This window comes from Chaetodon trifascialis, chromosome 14 (genome assembly GCF_039877785.1).
Source record: "Chaetodon trifascialis isolate fChaTrf1 chromosome 14, fChaTrf1.hap1, whole genome shotgun sequence".
Classification (NCBI taxonomy): Eukaryota; Metazoa; Chordata; class Actinopteri; order Chaetodontiformes; family Chaetodontidae; genus Chaetodon; species Chaetodon trifascialis.
The window spans coordinates 12,329,683-12,346,978 of record NC_092069.1 but is presented as its reverse complement, the minus strand read 5'-3'; the positions used below and the strand labels follow the sequence as shown (position 1 = coordinate 12,346,978).

Genomic DNA, 17,296 nt, shown 5'->3' with positions numbered 1-17,296 from the left:
CAAAGGAGGAGAAAGAGAGAGGAGCAATCCCCTCCTTCTCAGAGTGTAAAAAGTGCGAGGGAGGATATATTGTCCACCTTGTAAAAGAGTCTTACAAAACAACTCTGGTGACCTCAGTGCACCTCAGAGTGGCAGGCTGTCTATGGTAAAGCCTCAGCAGTCAAATCTGTCTCTCTCACACACAACATGTCCTCAGCTAACCTTCTAAGAAAAGCAAACTCTAGGAACACAACAGTCTGCCACATCATTCTTCTCAAAAGTGCTATGGAAAACTACGGAAAAGCCCATTTACGTGGCCATATGCAGCCACCTCACTCTGAACTCTACTGCCTGCAGTCTTATAGCCATTTACCTTACAAGCTAGATTTAGACTTAATGCAAGTGCCACCACAGATAATCTAATGTAGGTTTGGTTTCTAGTTGAGTATCAGACATCACCAGGTGACAGCTCCAGATGAATGTATTGTACATCATCAGGCTGTATTATGCGTCAGTGACATCCCCCAAAGTAACAAGAGCAAAGGTAGTCTGGTTCATCTGGTCTCATTAATATTATTTGTGTGTAGTCATCATATTTACATTCTTTTATTCACAGTGGGTGAGCAGAAGATGTGCAGTGGAGATGTCTTTGCTAGAGTGTGTATCTATGGTGGCTGCGTGCGTGGGCTACGTAGGTTATAACACCCTTAATGCAGAACTATGCACCCACCTTTAAGAACACGTGCCATGCTCTTCCATCCACACATGCTGGAAGAAATGTCAGTGCATCCATGTATTTTCTATTCAATGAAAGGCTGGGACACATTGTTGACAGGTTGTAAAGGTAAGACTAACACACGGAAAGACAAACACTATGTGGGGGTGTGACCAGGTATGAATGGGAACATCTATTCTCCAAACCGCTCAAAAGGCCCTTTCAGATGATTTAGGGTCATCAGTTCACCTCAGCTGCATGTCATCAGGCTGCGGGAGGAGACCAAAGGACACGAAGAGGCAAACTCACACACATCATGCAAACCCCACACAGAAAGGACTAAGTCTGAGATTCAAAGACAAGACCTCTTGCTTTTGGGGTGATGTGGAAACCACTGAGCAATCATCCCATAATTTCATAAATAATAGATGCGATGCCACTTACAAGAGATAATGTTAATTTAAAAAGTGAACATCCATTTCCCCTGATCATAGCTAGATAAATCCACTAACCCTGGATGTCTTTAGTTTGGAAACAGTTACGAAGATCAGAGGAGGAGGAGATCATTGAGGAGGCCAGCTTCCTTCCACTGAGAGGCAGCCAGTCTGATGGTCTGAGGAGGAATATGTCAGCTAGCATAGGTGGTCTGTGCCAGATGTGAGGTATGGGGTGCCTCTTGGCCTCTGAGTGAGCATATGGAATACATTGTGCATGGGGGACTCCTCCGAGACTGTTCTCTCTTAAGCTATTTGGGTTGTGAGGCAGCCCGTGCTTTTCTCTGCAGAACCAGTGGGATTTAGAAATGCATCACCCTCAGTGGAGGGTGCAACGAGGAAAAGGGGTTTGCAGAGCACGTAGGGGGACAGGGTAAGAAGGTCAAACATTAAGGTTGTTTGTGTCTGGGTCTGAATCCATGGGAAGCCTGTGGATGGTAGGACTCATGTCTCAAGTTACACCATTCATAAATCTATCTGTAGGCCTACTTGAAAGAGCTTTATTACATGGCCACTTCATCTCTGTATTTGTCACATAATATGGGCTTCAGTCTTCACATTTGCCTCAAATGCAGCTCCTCCCTGAGGTTCCCATAACAATGCCAATGAGCTACCAAAGCACATCGAATGGGGAGGAAAAGGCATATCATCCCATAGAAAATAAAGGGCCAACATTCGTCTTCATTGCGCTGAAATTGTTCCAGACAGTGACAGAGTGCCACCCGAACCATCTATGCCTTCAGGGCTCATTAAAAACACCATAAAAAACTCCACTGTGCCCTGCCGACTGAACTTTTTCAGGGGCTGTTCTGCAAATTAACAGGAATCCAACAAGCTCCTCTGAAAATTAGGACTTCTTCACGCTCTCTAATGAAAATTTATTCCAACCTCCTCCCACTCTGTCCACTCCTCTCAAGAAACAAGTAAAATATATCCATCTGAGAAGCTCCAGATGAGGGAATGCGAAAGGCGTGAAACCCAAATGAGATAGAAGTGTTTTGCTTCTTCTGCTGTGAAATCAGGACAACCATATGACACGAAATCATCGCCAGTGGAAAATCTATGCTCGTGTCAGTTGAGACATTCTCTCCTCAAACAATAGGACTGCTAATAGCTATTAGTCTGCTTACAGCTATGTGTTTACATTCCCCCATAAATGATTGTAGCACTGAAAAGAACACACCTTATATAGACAAAATCTACAGAGTGTAGCATTTGAACATGTCCCATACCTAAACAGAGGATATGGCTGAGATACAATCGCTGTAAATGTATTTTTATTCTCCAGCATGAAATTCCTGAGACTCACCAGCTGACTATACATGAAAGGGACGGTACAATGATATAAGAGCTTCAATCATACTGTCTGGCCTTGTTACACAAACAGCATGTGTCTATGTGTACGTGGATGACTGCTTGAAAGCATCCTTATGTCTGCTTGCATTGCATAAATACACATGCATGAGTGTGCACGCCTGCACAGCTTGTTTCAGCCAAACAGCTGAACAGGTCAATGGTTCCAGGTTATTTCCACATGGGCCGGGCCACAGGCTGCGCTGCAGGCTGACAGAGAGGATGAGATGGACTCCAGTGCAGCTGGGACTGCGAACATGCCAGAGTGAAGTAAAGTCTGGAAAGTAAGTGGTGATTTGTATGAAATGATGCTAAAGGATACATGTGCTACAGGAACTGCATTTAGTGAGCGGTGTTGTCTTATGTCTCCCAGGTTTTTATTCACTCCAAGACATTAATCAGACGTCAGTCCTTATTTCTCTTCAAGAGCCAGACTCACTGGCATAAAAAGGCCATCTAATTCATCCAGGTTGTAGCTGTAACATCAACTTAAAAAATGCTGACATCTGAATCGTTTTTCTGATTTATACAAGAGTGCAGTATGGCTGTATTGCTCAAGCGGACAAACTAGCAACCAGCAACAAAACCACAAAAAGGAGGCAGAAAATTAGAAATATCTGGGATTCATTTGTTACTTGTAAATCGGAGGTTGTTAGTTTATATTCTAAGTCATCATCTATGCAAAACAAGGAGAGAGGAAAGGGTCCACAGGGCAGACAAATTCATAAAATAAATTGTTTTAGAGCCACACAGTGCTGTTCTCTGCCTTTCTGCAGCACAAAAATGCTCTCTGACGGAGAGAAGTTCAGACCCTTGGAAACACAAGACGTCTGTCACCTGAAGCCAAATATGACCACTTTGACTTCTGAAGAGCATCAGTGGACAAGAGGCTGCTGGAGTTGTGTCATCTCTTGCTCTACAAGCTGTTCTCACGCTTTCTGTGTTTGAGGACAGAAGTATTTAAACACTTCAGCAGCTTCTTCAAGAGATCTCTGCTCGTCAAGCAGCAGCCAGGAGAGCCTTGAAAGTCTGCAGGTCACATGAGAGATTCAATCAGTGAGTGAGAACTGAAGCAGAACTAATAAAGATGAGCTCTGATAACTGAGTTGACAACCATTGAAAGCTTGATGTAAAGACGGACGTTTCCCTCACTGAACCTATGCAGTAAAAATCAACAAAAAGGGAGCGTAGATAAGTAGAAGCAGGTGAGTAACGCAACACATTTTCAGCTTTGAGACAACTGAAATGTCAATCAAGCAAAAGGAGCTGCAGCAGCGTCAGGACGAGGGCCTCAGCTGCACGTCACAATGGTGGAACATGACGAAAGTTGAGAAAGCTGTTGTCAGTAGCCATGATTTAAAGTCCTTCAAGTTAATTCCCTGGTCTTGGTATCGATTCTGTCCCGCAGTAATTGCTTCACAATTTGCAATCCCAGATTGCAAGGATGTGGTGTGCAAATGGGGCTTGTGGTACAGAAAGCACACAAGCCCAATATATTAGGAGACACATTGATTTCACACTCTCCTCACAGACAGCTCTGCTTGTTCCAAGTTCAGAACACAATAACTGTCACAGTTTTTCTGTGCATATATTTATGGTTTTTAACACGAAGATTACTTTTATCCTTGATTTATTTTATTCTACCCATGTGCGAGCAATTTCTACAGCATGGATGAATTAAATTACAAAGAAAGCAACATTTTCATCTCTAATATTGAAATTATAATTGCACTAGTGAGACTAAAGCGGGGCAGTGGATGAACTCTGCCCTCTGAGTTCTCTGTCCCGCTGCTGTGGTGATACCATGGTCTCATCTGCAGAATTGGAGCAGTGAAGGGGGGTAACCCGACCGCTCGCTGACCCCGCTTCATTTTCAGGATACTAAAATGCACCGAGCTGCTCAAGCGGAACATATGGAGGTGCCAAAGAGAGGGAATCACGGAACATTATCCGCCCAATTACACAATGAGAAGAGCAACCCGCTGGTAGTATCCATACTGCACGTAATGTTCAGTGTGCCTGTGGCTCAGTCCCGATCAGACCGGCTCGGCCTTCCCACCTGCAGGGATCCCAGCCTGGGACAGTCTGTCTCAAAGAGACACAGAGACAGAGCAGCTCATAGATATGTGAGTCAGTGAAAAGTATTGACAAGAAACAGAAACACCTTGTGTCATATCCCCCCCCAAAAAAACTACTTGATGTCCAATCATAGCAAACTGAACAGATGCTCTGCAGATGATTTGATTTCTGGGGTATCAAGAGACAAAATGCTTCCACGGTTAACCATTTCCAAGTTTAATGAAGAAAGAAAAGCATATTAGTTCTAGCATGTATTGTACTGCAGCAACACCGTGCGTGACTCATCTTACTTAGCCGTCATGAGAACACCAAGTAATGCTCTTTCTCACTCAACAGGAGTGCAACACTTTGACAAATCATGACACAGACTCTATCTTCAATGACCTGAACAGTCGGCCTTTTTGAGAAGGACTTGCATGCATGTGTGCAGGAACTTGTGCAGTGTACTTCTGAACAGATACTTTAAGTACTTATTGTGGTGATTATTTTGGCGAGTCTATGGACCATCAGCACTTTAGTTTGACAAAAAAAGAGTCCTAACTCAAGGTCGTTTTCAAGAGCTTTCAGCCGCATCTCAGTTTGCTCAGCTGTAACGGACATCGCTCATTCATTCTTGACCTTCGGAACAGATGTTTCCAAGGTCTTAAGCATTTAAATGAGCCCTTTATTATAAAACCACAACATTATTCTAATATTTTATTGAAGGATAATAAACAATGTGCGGGATTTATCCACTTTTTAAGCCACTTTTGTTCATGCTATCCCTCCCATATTCCTCCCACGATAGCAGCAGTACTTGGTGTTGGTTGGCACACCCATCCAAGCTAGACGTGCCAAACATGACAGATTTTGTGGTTGATATAGTGTTTGCATAAGTGGCTAGCATACAGACACGCAACAAACAAGTTATGAAGATCTTATAGTCTACCTGCAGGGGCACTGCAGGATTTACAACAGAAAATATGGAGTGAAAATATACCTTGGATATCAGTAACGTGACATACTGCAATATGGTAGAGTTCAAACAACAGTGGATAATGACAGATGACAGCGAGAGGGAAGAGCGTCTAGCAATGCAGACAGGTAGCCACATCTCTGGAAAATCACTTGGAGTACTTTGTCCCGGATAGACTATAAATGCTGTGGAACAATAAACCCAGTGGCTTCTGAATATGTACATTTGGCCCTGCAACCTGGAAAATCTTCATCACACACAGCACAGTACACAAACGCACTGCACGGTAAGCCTGAGGTGTCATCACTCTGCTCAAATCCTTTCCACGCTGTCCTGCCCTGAACCTTCGAACGTGACTTTCAGTATTTCTATGTGCATTGTTTTGTCTCAGTCGGTCCACAATTGAAGTATTTTTTTCAATTCTGGTATGTTGTCAGCGTTTATTAAGAGGGTGTCAAATCAGCTTGTGACATGACAGTCATGAGGACTCCTCCCAACAATCACTGGAATAGCTTCAGAAGAAATAATCGACCAGTGGTGTGTTTCTACTTTCCAGCTGTGTGAGAAATGTGTCCATGTGTGAGTGATTTATTTTTCAAGGTGGATTTCCGCTTTTATTTTCTCCTTTTAAATGACCCAAAAGGAAACATCTTTATGAAGTCACCCATGTGCTGCAAAGCCAGTAAGACATTTAGAGACAGCGTAACTCTGATAACTAATGCTTCGCAGTATGACTGTGGCTGAATCATGATCGCATTATTGGAGCTGGAGAAATACTGGTGTTGTCGAGGTTCTCTGCAAGACTGATTGCAAAAATGTGAGTTTTTGAAATGCAGTTCTGCTCTGTGGCATTATCTCAGCACTTTAAATGTGATGAATATTAAACACTTTACAATGACTCACTGAGACAGTTAGGGCTTCCATGAGCTTTTGTGCATTATAGAAAGCTGAGTTTTATTCAAAGGGTTCGAGTGACTCAGAGAGCAAAGTTTAAGCCAAACCCTTACTGGTGTGCTGTCCATCTTTCCTTTCTTCCTCCACTGATTACAACATTAGTATATTAAAGGTTGCATTTCATGGTTGATGATTGATGGTGAAATCTGAATTTTAAAAAAGCAGCCACCTGGTCTAGTCGTCTTATTGGTTTTAAAGTGGCCACACAAAAGGCTGAAATGCCAAATTTTAGGTCAAAGAAGGAAATGTACCACCAATATAGTAACACTTGATATGAAAGCAGAATTAATGATGTCTCTATATTCTCTTTTGCACCTTGGAAACATTTCCTGCAGGCATCGTGAGAGTACGACACCAAAGCTGCCACATTTTCAAAAAATGAAGTTTTCTTGAACCAAACAAAATGTTCTTCCAAAACCAGAATATGAAGAAATTTGGATCAAAACAACATAAAATACAGAATGTCATGATACACAGCCCACATCATTTTGCGAAGCTGCATGGATGACTGAGCTGAAAAACGCAGAAGAGAGTGAAAGTTCAAAGGAGGAATTGGAGTGGCATGTCACAGGACAATTTCAGAACAATATCCAGCTTTAGTTTGACTCACTTTTTCTGCCGTTTTAAATCTGGATGTAGGCTAGCCTCGCAACTTGTAATATTGCGATGTTCCCTTTATTGGACAAATGTAGTTCTTACGTGGGACAGAAGGTGGGAAATGTGTCCTACCGATTTCTCCGCCTGTCTTAGATGAGCTCACAGAGTCGGGGTCATCTGGAAGCCATTTCTACTTGTGCTTTCTCCCTCGTCTCATTTTAATCTCTCAGTGCAGCCCCACACCTCCCCCCGCCCCCGCTCCCTGGGGAAGCCGGAGTTCAGTGACCGAGCTCCGCGCACGCCAGGCCGGCATGGCACGCAAGCTCATCCCCGCTCTGCTCCCCTAGCACGCAAAAACTCTACGGGATTAGAAACAAATATCCCTATACTGTACTACATAATACATGGCTCCTGTCCTGGGTGCCACATTAAGTGAAGATCTATCACGCAGCCTGCACACAGTGAAGAGGGAAAGTGTCCAGTCCAGGAGGAGTGTGGGAAAAGAGGAAAACAGGCTATTATCTTAATAAGTGACTGTATTAATAATAGAAGATCTTTGTCTGGCTTTGTCTGCAGTTTAATGCATTATGTGAGCGACCTTACTGAACCCTCTTATGATGTAACTGAATTTTGACACTCATTTTACCTCTACTTTTACTCAAGTACTGTACTTAAGTAGCTCTTGAATACTTAAGTAGTAACTTTTCAGATTACAGGTTTCATGGCCTTCCTGTCCAGGTGAAACCACGTGTCTCTAAATTTGGTGATTTTACTTTAGAGATTTTGAATGCAGGACTTTTACTTGTAGTGGAATATTTTCTTTCAGTGTGGTATTGCCAGTTTTATTAAAGGTTCTGAATACTTCTTCCTTCCCCCACTGCTTCATATTTCTGTGTTTTTGTTTTTCTATGTAGGAATGTAAACAAAAATTTGAAGTTGATCTGGGTTAGTGCACGCCAGGACAACTTTCATTCTCCAGGATCTACGGGGAAATGAGTGTGTGCTACTTTGAAAGGACATTTCATAGTAAAAACATGAAATGTCTGGAACCCTGGTGAATGTTTTTTGTTTTTTTTACATTAATATGTCACTTTTGATGAGTCCCTCAATACCGTGCAATGTTTAAAGTGTGAAACATGGAAACAGGACCACATGAAAGTACAGTATGTGTGAGAAAATACTGCACTAAGGTTAAAAATCATACTTTTGTAAAGGGCCTGAATTCATGTTTTCATGGTTTAACCAAGGGTCTTAAATCATTCCAGGAAAGCATTCTCCAAAAGTACTGCTGTGGTCTTTTATGTGGCCCATTTGATATTTCCCCACAGCGACACATCTTTGGGCACAGCAGGTCTAACACAACAGAGCTATCAAAGATAATCAGATTCCTTGAAATGCTATTTTCTTCCTTTTCCTCCAAATCTAAATGAACACAGGACACTGGACCTGCTGTGATGCTGTAATTCAGTCCATCTTACAGCAGGTTGTCTGTGCCTCTGCTCTTTTCGCCGTGAAGCAGCCTTTTAGACGAGTGAACCCATGGAGGTTTTGACAAGTACGCAAACAAGGAATTGATTCTCAATAATTCAGTCTTGTTTTGTGCGTCTGGGGTTCATTGTGCTGTATGCGGTGAAATGTATGAAACACAATACACGCAGAATGGTCATAGTCTACAAATGCTTTGTAATTTTTTACTTAGTCTGTCTTTCCTTACAGTATCGAATATGGATTTAGACCACGATTCAGTCTAAGTATGGATTTAGACATTTCAAAAGTATGACTTTTAACCACAGCACACTATTTTCAGTTTTAACCATGTCGATGCTGGATAAAATCATCAGTGTTCTGCTTTAGGTTTATAGTTCTATTCAAACATTTGTAAAACAGACCTGCTCCAAAGCAGCTTTTCTGAATGAAATAAACTGGTGTTTTTGGCCACTCATAAAGATAACATTGAGAAGATGTTGGCCAACCGTTGCCTATTTTAACATCCATACTTGTCGCTGCCCAATCCACACTGGAAAGCCAGTTTGTTCTATGTGAAAATGCAGCCCTGCAACATAAGCAGTTAGGCTTCGAATAACCCACCTGACCTTCGTACACGCGTCGAACAAATCAGGTTTCCGGTACGGATCGGGCAGTCACAGCCCCAGCCAGATAGTGTACAGTTAGTTGATCTGAGAGTCTGCTGCAGCTGCTGCTGCTGCTGCAAGAAATGATGCAGACGCAAGTGAACCAAAAGAGTAAATTTGAGGAAAACCAAAACACTGAGCTGAAAGACGCTGAAATGTTCCGTAGAATGGCAGGCTCATCAATGTAAGCAACGCCTCTCAGACGATGTATATAGTCATTTTATCCATTGTTGATATAAAAATGTTGATTAGTGCAGCTTTAAGTGATATTACGTGAGGTGAGTTTATCTCCTTTTCACTCTTTAACATCATCAACACCACATGAAACAATGAGCTCTGAGTGTATAGTGCTGAGTTGAACTTTATCTTTTCTGGGTGTGTGTATATGTGAAAATACAGCTCACTTACACCACTCTAACCACCAGCCCATTTAGTATCTCCCCATTGAAGTGAATTGTGCCTTTCCTTGTCTTTTCTCAGGCTTTTTACACACAAACAACAATCAGGTCTGACAGTGACAATTTTTCCAAGTATCTCTTTTTCCTTCGTATTGTGGTCTGGCACAAGAAAATGCTCTCATTTCAAACATCACCATCTCTAACTAGCAATGTCCGGTGGTTACCTCCTGGCTGCCTGAGATGGCGCTGGCCCAGAGGATGTTTTTGTTGGTCTGTTTACTGGTTTGTCGGGTTGTTTTTGGCTGCAGCTTTTTCAGTTTTGGCTCACCTTTGTTCTCTCAAGCAAAATAAAAAAAAAAATCTTCACTCAAATTCCTGCATTCTCTCTGCTCTTCCCTTTCCCAAGTCCCACCAGCTCCCCAACTGCCTGTTGGACCCCTGGCTTTCCTCTCCCTGCTGCCCTCCTCCCTCACACCCTAAACCCCTACCCCCCTTCCCTCTTCCTTCCTCCCTGTTGGTGCTGTGCGTGACAGTAGCTCACTGAGAAGTGGAAATGAGACTAGTAAACAATGATTAGCTCCAGAGCCGGGGCAGCCTGGTCTACCATTGGTTCTGTCTCCACACAGCGAGCGCCCACCCGCCAGCACATGACATGCAGCGGCGTATAGACCCCATCCCCGCCTCCACCCCACCGACTACTCCCCCCTCAGAGTCAACGCAGGGTCAGGGCCAACCTTTCACAGCCAGGTTACAAGGGGTAATCACAGGCAAACACAGCAGCCACACGCAAAACGCATACACAACACCCCCCCCCCATCCCGGGCCTCCACCGTCTCCCACACACATACACACAAACTACTCCCCTCCAACCCCTTTACCTCCCGCCACCCAACCACCCCCTTCCTCAGCCACAAACCTGGCTCTGATTAGCGTGATGGGGATGCAAGTGGCCACATGTGTATGAGGAGCAGACTCAGGCAAAGAGGAGGAGGAGGTAGCGGTGGTGTTGGTGGAGGTGGAGGGGGGGATTCCCCCTATAGGAATAGAGAAGAAGCAGTCATCCCCAGTGCAGGCAGTGTATTCGAAGACATTGCTATGTCTCTGGTTAACCGAGGAATCATTCTGGAGGCTTTGGTGCGCAGCCACACCGCATTTCTCAAGACAAACAGCTCTCAGGCAGAGCTCTGAACCAGCGAAGCTCTCGACATCTGTAAAAGGCTGCTTAAGGACCATTATTCTGAAAGAATGACACATAACACATAATGCAGTTACACTTAGGTTACTTTTATTGTTGCCTTTCTGTTTGTTTTCACAATTTAAGCCTGCTGAGCCTATAAGCCCTGTCATTTATCAGTTTATTAAATCAGAAATTGTTACATATGACAGTTTAGGACTGTATGGACGGATTGTGAACGTCTGACTTTCTCTTATATGTATTGAAAACGCTTGCTTGGCAGATCCAGTCACTTTATCTGTATTATTAAATATCCACTGTAACCAAAGCCGCTACACTTCAGGGTGAAATATACAGACGATGAGTAGTTAATGTTCGATTTGACTAATGCGATATATGTGCTGCATGACTTTAACTTGACTCTTTATAAAATAATAAATTCTCCAGCCTCATTATTTGTATTTGTTAATATAATAGGGTCCATAATGTACTCATGGAAAACGTTGCGCTCATGTCATAGTTGCTGTGAAACATATTTTACAGTGTCAGTCAATTAGATGTCATTTTCAACATTCACCATCATCCTCGCCCGTTCCTCACCCCTCCTCCTCCTCCTCCTCCTCCTCCTCCTCCTCCTCCTCCTCCTCCTCCTTTCCTGCTGATAATGACGGACTGTGCTTGTGTGGTAGTGAAACTCTCAGTCCCTCTGACTCGGTGCCTTGCTTCGGAAATGTTTTAGTACCTTCAATTGGGGTCATTACCTCCCTGCAAAAATAAACTTCACAGCTGGTGGGAAAACAAGAAACAAATTTTGTCCTCCACACAGAGAAGGGAAATGTTCTGCCTTGGGAAATCGCCTCACTTTGAACTGAAGGTTTAATAGAATCAACAAAGCAAAAATTTCCATAAGTCTTACTTAATGTCACAGATAGGCATCTGACTATCTATGTGAAAGAACATTTAAAAATAAGCCTCTTTGGCTCATACCTATCATGATTGTGCAACCGTAAAAACACAGAGCTTGTGATTTATTACCTAAGGCAAAAAAAGTTAAATATAACCAAGATTTGGCCTCAGATTTGTCTTTGTTTGTCCTCACTTTGTTTTTTTCTTTTTTCCTTCTCGAATTTCTCCCATATTTGAGGGACTGTAACATGAAAGGTGGGAGGGGGGAGGGGGGACCTGAAGTTTGTTGTGGTATGATGTAACCCAGAGTGTCATGCAAAACTGCAGCTTATGTGGTCACCACCAGTGTTGGAGTATCAATATTTTAAAGCTTGTCCACACTGAGTTAGTTTGTTGTGTGAGATTTCAGTCAAATTATTCCATCTGTGTCTGACGATGAGGTGAAGAAAGAAAGAAAGAAAGAAAGAAAGAAAGAAAGAAAGAAAGAAAGAAAGAAAGAAAGAAAGAAAGAAAGAAAGATGTAGTATCTTTTAAGCTCATATGGATTTTGATAGTTATATATGTAAAATTGTACAATCTGACATTATATCTGATGCGTGATTTTTTGCGTGAGTCTTTTGTAACACTTTGGTGTCTTCCGTGTTAATTCTAAAACTTTAAGTGAATGGTGATTGTTTTTTTTAGTTAAAGCCATACAAATCAAACCGTTTGAATCCAGCATTAAATGCGGTCGGCTGGGACTCTGGATTCGGGCTGTGTGGTTTAAATTTGACACTAATTACATTTTTATGACAAACTAACGAAATGATCATCTGTCACACTCAACCTACAGGGCTTCTGGACCAAGACTCCGAGGGAAATACAACAAAATGACAACATTTTCACTGAAAAGATCGTTACAGACAGGCATGTCATTAAAACCACGTTGCTGCACACAGATCTGCCTCAATTCACTGACTTCAACTTTCCAAAAAGAGGATGCATTTAACTGGTAAATCACTCAGACTGAGCATGCAAACTAACTTTTAAGCGGCTAATTAAACAAGTAATGCCACATTCACGAAGCTGAAAATAGCATTACGCTTAAACATATTTCGCACAAATGTAATTAAAGCAAAAAAGTCATTCTAAAGTTGGACAAACCGTCAGCAAACACTTTTATTCTGGCCAAAGTGCGCCCGCCGAGTCCTCTGCAGCCAGAGAGTAAATCATGTCAGAAAGATACACTTTGTAATGTGCAAACTCTGCCAGTCCCGCAATTAGTAAAACAAATTGGCTCGACATGTTTCCTACTGAATCGGTCACCAGTTGCTGAGTCTTTTTTCCCTGCAGTGGACAGCTCGGTCACGCCGCGCGCTCACGGTGTCCCCCGACGCTCAAAAGCGCGCGCCTCCGACAGCGACCGACAACAGAGAGATAATGTAGTGGGGTCTGCGGGGCTACCACAATGGGAGGAGTATGAAAGTTACCCTGAGCCCTGCCCACCAACTGCAAAACATATAAGACGCTGGAGTGAAGCAAAGAGCAGGCACTTAAGCCCTAAATCTTGATGAAAAGACGGCAGACAAAAAACTTCACCCTAACGCACTTCTTTTATCAGACTATTTGAGTTTTTTTATCATTATGACCTCACTGGCATTTGATTGACATATCTTAAACATTTTTTTTCTATGTGTTATGGATATACAAGAGCTTTATTGATTTTTTTCCCCTTCCAAAATTACAACAACTAAAACAGTCTGTTAAAAAGTGGAGATTTCTTGTTTTTTTCTGAGGAACAAGTGTGCAGAATATTTATCACAATGGCACTGGACACTGAGTTTGGTGTGAAGGGCAGCAGCATCATCAGGGAATGGAGCGGACAGGTCCAGCCTGCTCTGGTTGCCTCCTTCGTTTTCCTCTTCTGTCTGGAAGCCTGCCTCTGGGTCAGGAACCTCCGGCTCAAGAGGAGACTGCCGGGACCCTTCGCCTGGCCTGTGGTGGGCAATGCCATGCAGCTGGGCCAGATGCCTCACATCACCTTCGCCAAGCTAGCCAAAAAATACGGCAATGTGTACCAGATACGGCTCGGCTGCAGCGATATTGTGGTTCTGAATGGGGACAGGGCGATCCATCAGGCTCTGATACAGCACAGCACAGAGTTTGCAGGCAGACCCAACTTTGTCTCTTTCCAGATGATCTCTGGAGGCAGGAGTATGACATTTACTAATTACAGCAAACAGTGGAAAGTGCACAGGAAAATAGCTCAGTCCAGCCTCAGAGCCTTTTCCTCTGCAAACAGTCAGACCAAAAAAGCCTTTGAGCAACACATTACAGCCGAGGCCATGGAACTGGTGCAGGCATTTTTGCACCACAGCACTGATGGACAGTATTTTGACCCTGCTCATGAATGTACAGTAGCTGCTGCTAATATCCTGTGCGCTCTGTGCTTTGGGAGGCGATATGGACATGAGGACCTGGAGTTCAGGACCCTGCTAAAAAAGGTGGACAAGTTTGGAGAGACAGTAGGGGCAGGTAGCTTGGTGGATGTCATGCCCTGGCTCCAGTCCTTCCCTAACCCGGTCCGCAGTGTCTATGAAGACTTCAAAAACCTCAACGAGGAGTTTTTCGCCTTTGTGAAAGATAAAGTGGTGCAGCACAGAGAGTCCTTTGACCCCGATGTGACCCGGGACATGAGCGACGCCATCATCAATGTGATCGAGCATGGGAAGGACAGCGGGCTGACCAAAGAGTTTGTGGAAGCAACAGTGACAGATCTAATTGGAGCAGGTCAAGACACGGTATCAACTGTCATGCAGTGGATCATCCTGCTCCTGGTCAAACACCCAGATATGCAAGCCAAGCTGCATGAGCTCATAGACAAAGTAGTGGGTCGGGACAGACTGCCATCAATTGAGGACAGAAGCAGCCTGGCCTACCTGGACGCCTTCATCTATGAGACGATGCGCTTCACCAGCTTCGTCCCCGTCACCATCCCACACTCCACAACCTCAGACGTCACTATTGAAGGTCTCCACATCCCCAAAGACACAGTGGTCTTCATCAATCAGTGGTCTGTCAACCATGACCCTCTGAAGTGGAAAGATCCACATATCTTTGACCCCTCACGCTTCCTTGATGAAAACGGGGCCCTTGATAAAGACATAACCAACGGCGTGATGATTTTTTCAACAGGTAAAAGACGCTGTATCGGCGACCAGATCGCCAAGGTGGAAGTGTTTTTATTCACAGCCATCTTGCTGCACCAGTGCAGCCTTGAGAGCGACCCCTCCGAGCCCCTCTCCCTTGACTGCTCCTACGGGCTCACACTGAAGCCCCTCCAACTCTGTGTCAGCGCCAAGCTCAGGGGAAAGCTGCTTGGCTTAGTTTCTCCAGCATGAACAGCATGTCCCAATAGTGTGACTCCAGGCCAGCAAACACTTTTCCACCAATGACATTTAACAGTGAGTATCCACATACAATACCTGCACTAAATCCCACTGTTGCAAGATTTTCATATTTAATACTGATATTTAATGGATATCTTTACTGACTGACTGTATATGAAGTATTGTTGGTGCAGGGCTGAGAATATGATATCAAAGGTGTAATGTTATCTACAGGTAGAATTCAAGGTTAGGATCAGGGCAAAGGTTTCTGCTTCACTAAATACTCTATACTTGATCAGATTTTGTACATAATTCTTAGTTGTGTGCTTGTTTTGCATCCACTATTGAGCATGTACATGTATGGGTGTGTGTGCAGGAATTAGCTACTTTCTTTAAATGTCAATTTAAACTAATATAACTGCATATGAAATGCTTGTGAATGTTACAAAGTCACCTGACGACTTATTGTTCTCAACTGTAATATGTAAGAATATATTTAGCCTTTGCCATGTAAAGCAGTTACAAAATATTTTTTTTATAATTTCATATTTCAGGTATGACAACAAATGTAATGAAATTTAATGTATTTCACTATCTACTGTACTCAAAGTGTATGAACACATTAAACAAAGAATGCTGATCAAAGTGTAAAAAGAAAAAAAAGGGCTGGCATGTTTGTGCAGGAGGAAGTCTTTCATCAAGGAATATCCATCACAGCCTTGAGGATGAAGAAGAGACATTGCCATGAACCATGAAGACTTCACAAACTTTGTGCACCCAGGACTCAGTTTTACTGTACAGGCACTGCAGCTACCCAGTGCCAAACACACAAGTCTCACCAGTACAACAAAAACACATGTGCAGCAAATTTCTGTCACTCGTGAGGCATTCTCAAAAACATGTTTGTTTACAAAGCAACCTTTTCAAAGCTACATGGATGTCACTGCACTCTCTTTAAGCCTCTGCATTCAGGAATTGATGTTACAGTACCCAAGGGATGTGTTTCTCTGTCGGTGTCAAGGCAACAAATTAAACTCAGTTGGCCTTGAATGCTCAAGCATTCATCATAGAGGATATTTTGTTATCAGTGTGTTGGCTTTATATGATGGGAAAATAAGCTATATCTGAAATGAATAAAGTGAATTGTCAATGGGCTGTGTGTCCAGTTTATTTGTCACTTTAGCCTTTTAGAGTTTTAGTAGAATCACACCTTTAAACATGCTAAGGTAGGTGTTTATCTCCGCCTATGAACTGCTTTCTCACTCTCAAATAGTTTTTTGTTGTTGTTGGCACTGGTAGATATGTGCCAACAATGTCATATTAGGCACCACCATTGTTTAGATGTCTGTCATTACTCAGCATTCCATAAATAGAAACCTCTGCAATACTTCACGTGGCTGAATATCACTTCAACCCAAGCTGATGGGTTTTTTTTAAAGATCATCCCTTTGTTGCACAAGCACCCACATAAGCAGATTTCTAACGAAACTCCTCTCATGTGAATTCTATTAAAAACTTTTTTGATGCAGCCACAACTCTAACAACTGCACTATCTCAGTGACCTTTGTTTAAAGGGCTATTATTGCTAACAATAACATTTTATATATATTTTCATGGAGCATAATAAATTGTGCTGTTTGTATCTGTTCAGTGCTTGGATCTGAAACCCACAGCTTTCATGGTGATATCCCACAGCCCTTCTCCCTGTATGGTTGTAATTAACAGCTTGGCTATAAATAACAGAAACTAAATCATGTTTAAAATGGCCACGGAAAGTCCATATATGAAACAGCAAATTCACCAAACCCCAGCGGAAAAGGCAATTAACTCGAGCTTATTGTCCATTCATGCCTTACACTGTATGCTACCACACAGCCTGCTCCCATCACAGGCTACCAAATGCCATTCCTTCTATCGCGCTGCTGAAGTGCATTGTTTTTCAAAATCAACAAATTTAAATTAAATATTTTGTATGCCGATTTATCTTTTAAAAGTATCATGGTAATCTGTTCTATTCTTTGAATATAACACTGAGAATTAGCATTTTTTTGGCAACATGGCCTATTAAGTAGCTGCTCCTCTTTTCTGTCATCCTGCAAGGGACACTGCTGGCAGGAGGCCTGAGTAGGAATCAGACTAAGGTCTGCAGGCTGTGGTCAAAATGGGAGGGGAGAGATAATAAAAAAACCTGA

At 42.9% G+C, this 17,296-nt stretch overlaps 1 protein-coding gene and 1 pseudogene across 2 annotated transcripts in view; one reads left to right on the top strand and one right to left on the bottom strand.

Moving 5' to 3' along the window:
• Positions 1–17,296, bottom strand: part of bmf1 (BCL2 modifying factor 1) — an 82,264-nt gene that overhangs the window by 37,877 nt on the left and 27,091 nt on the right. The window contains exon 1 of one of the 2 annotated variants that reach the window (XM_070979670.1): positions 7,140–7,199. The exons of the other annotated variant lie outside the window; for it this stretch is intronic. The gene's annotated coding sequence lies outside the window, so the exon portion shown is untranslated. Of the gene's footprint in view, positions 1–7,139; positions 7,200–17,296 lie in introns of those variants that run through there. 2 annotated transcript variants of the gene reach the window in all.
• LOC139342618 (cytochrome P450 1B1 pseudogene) lies at positions 13,286–16,253 on the top strand (annotated as a pseudogene).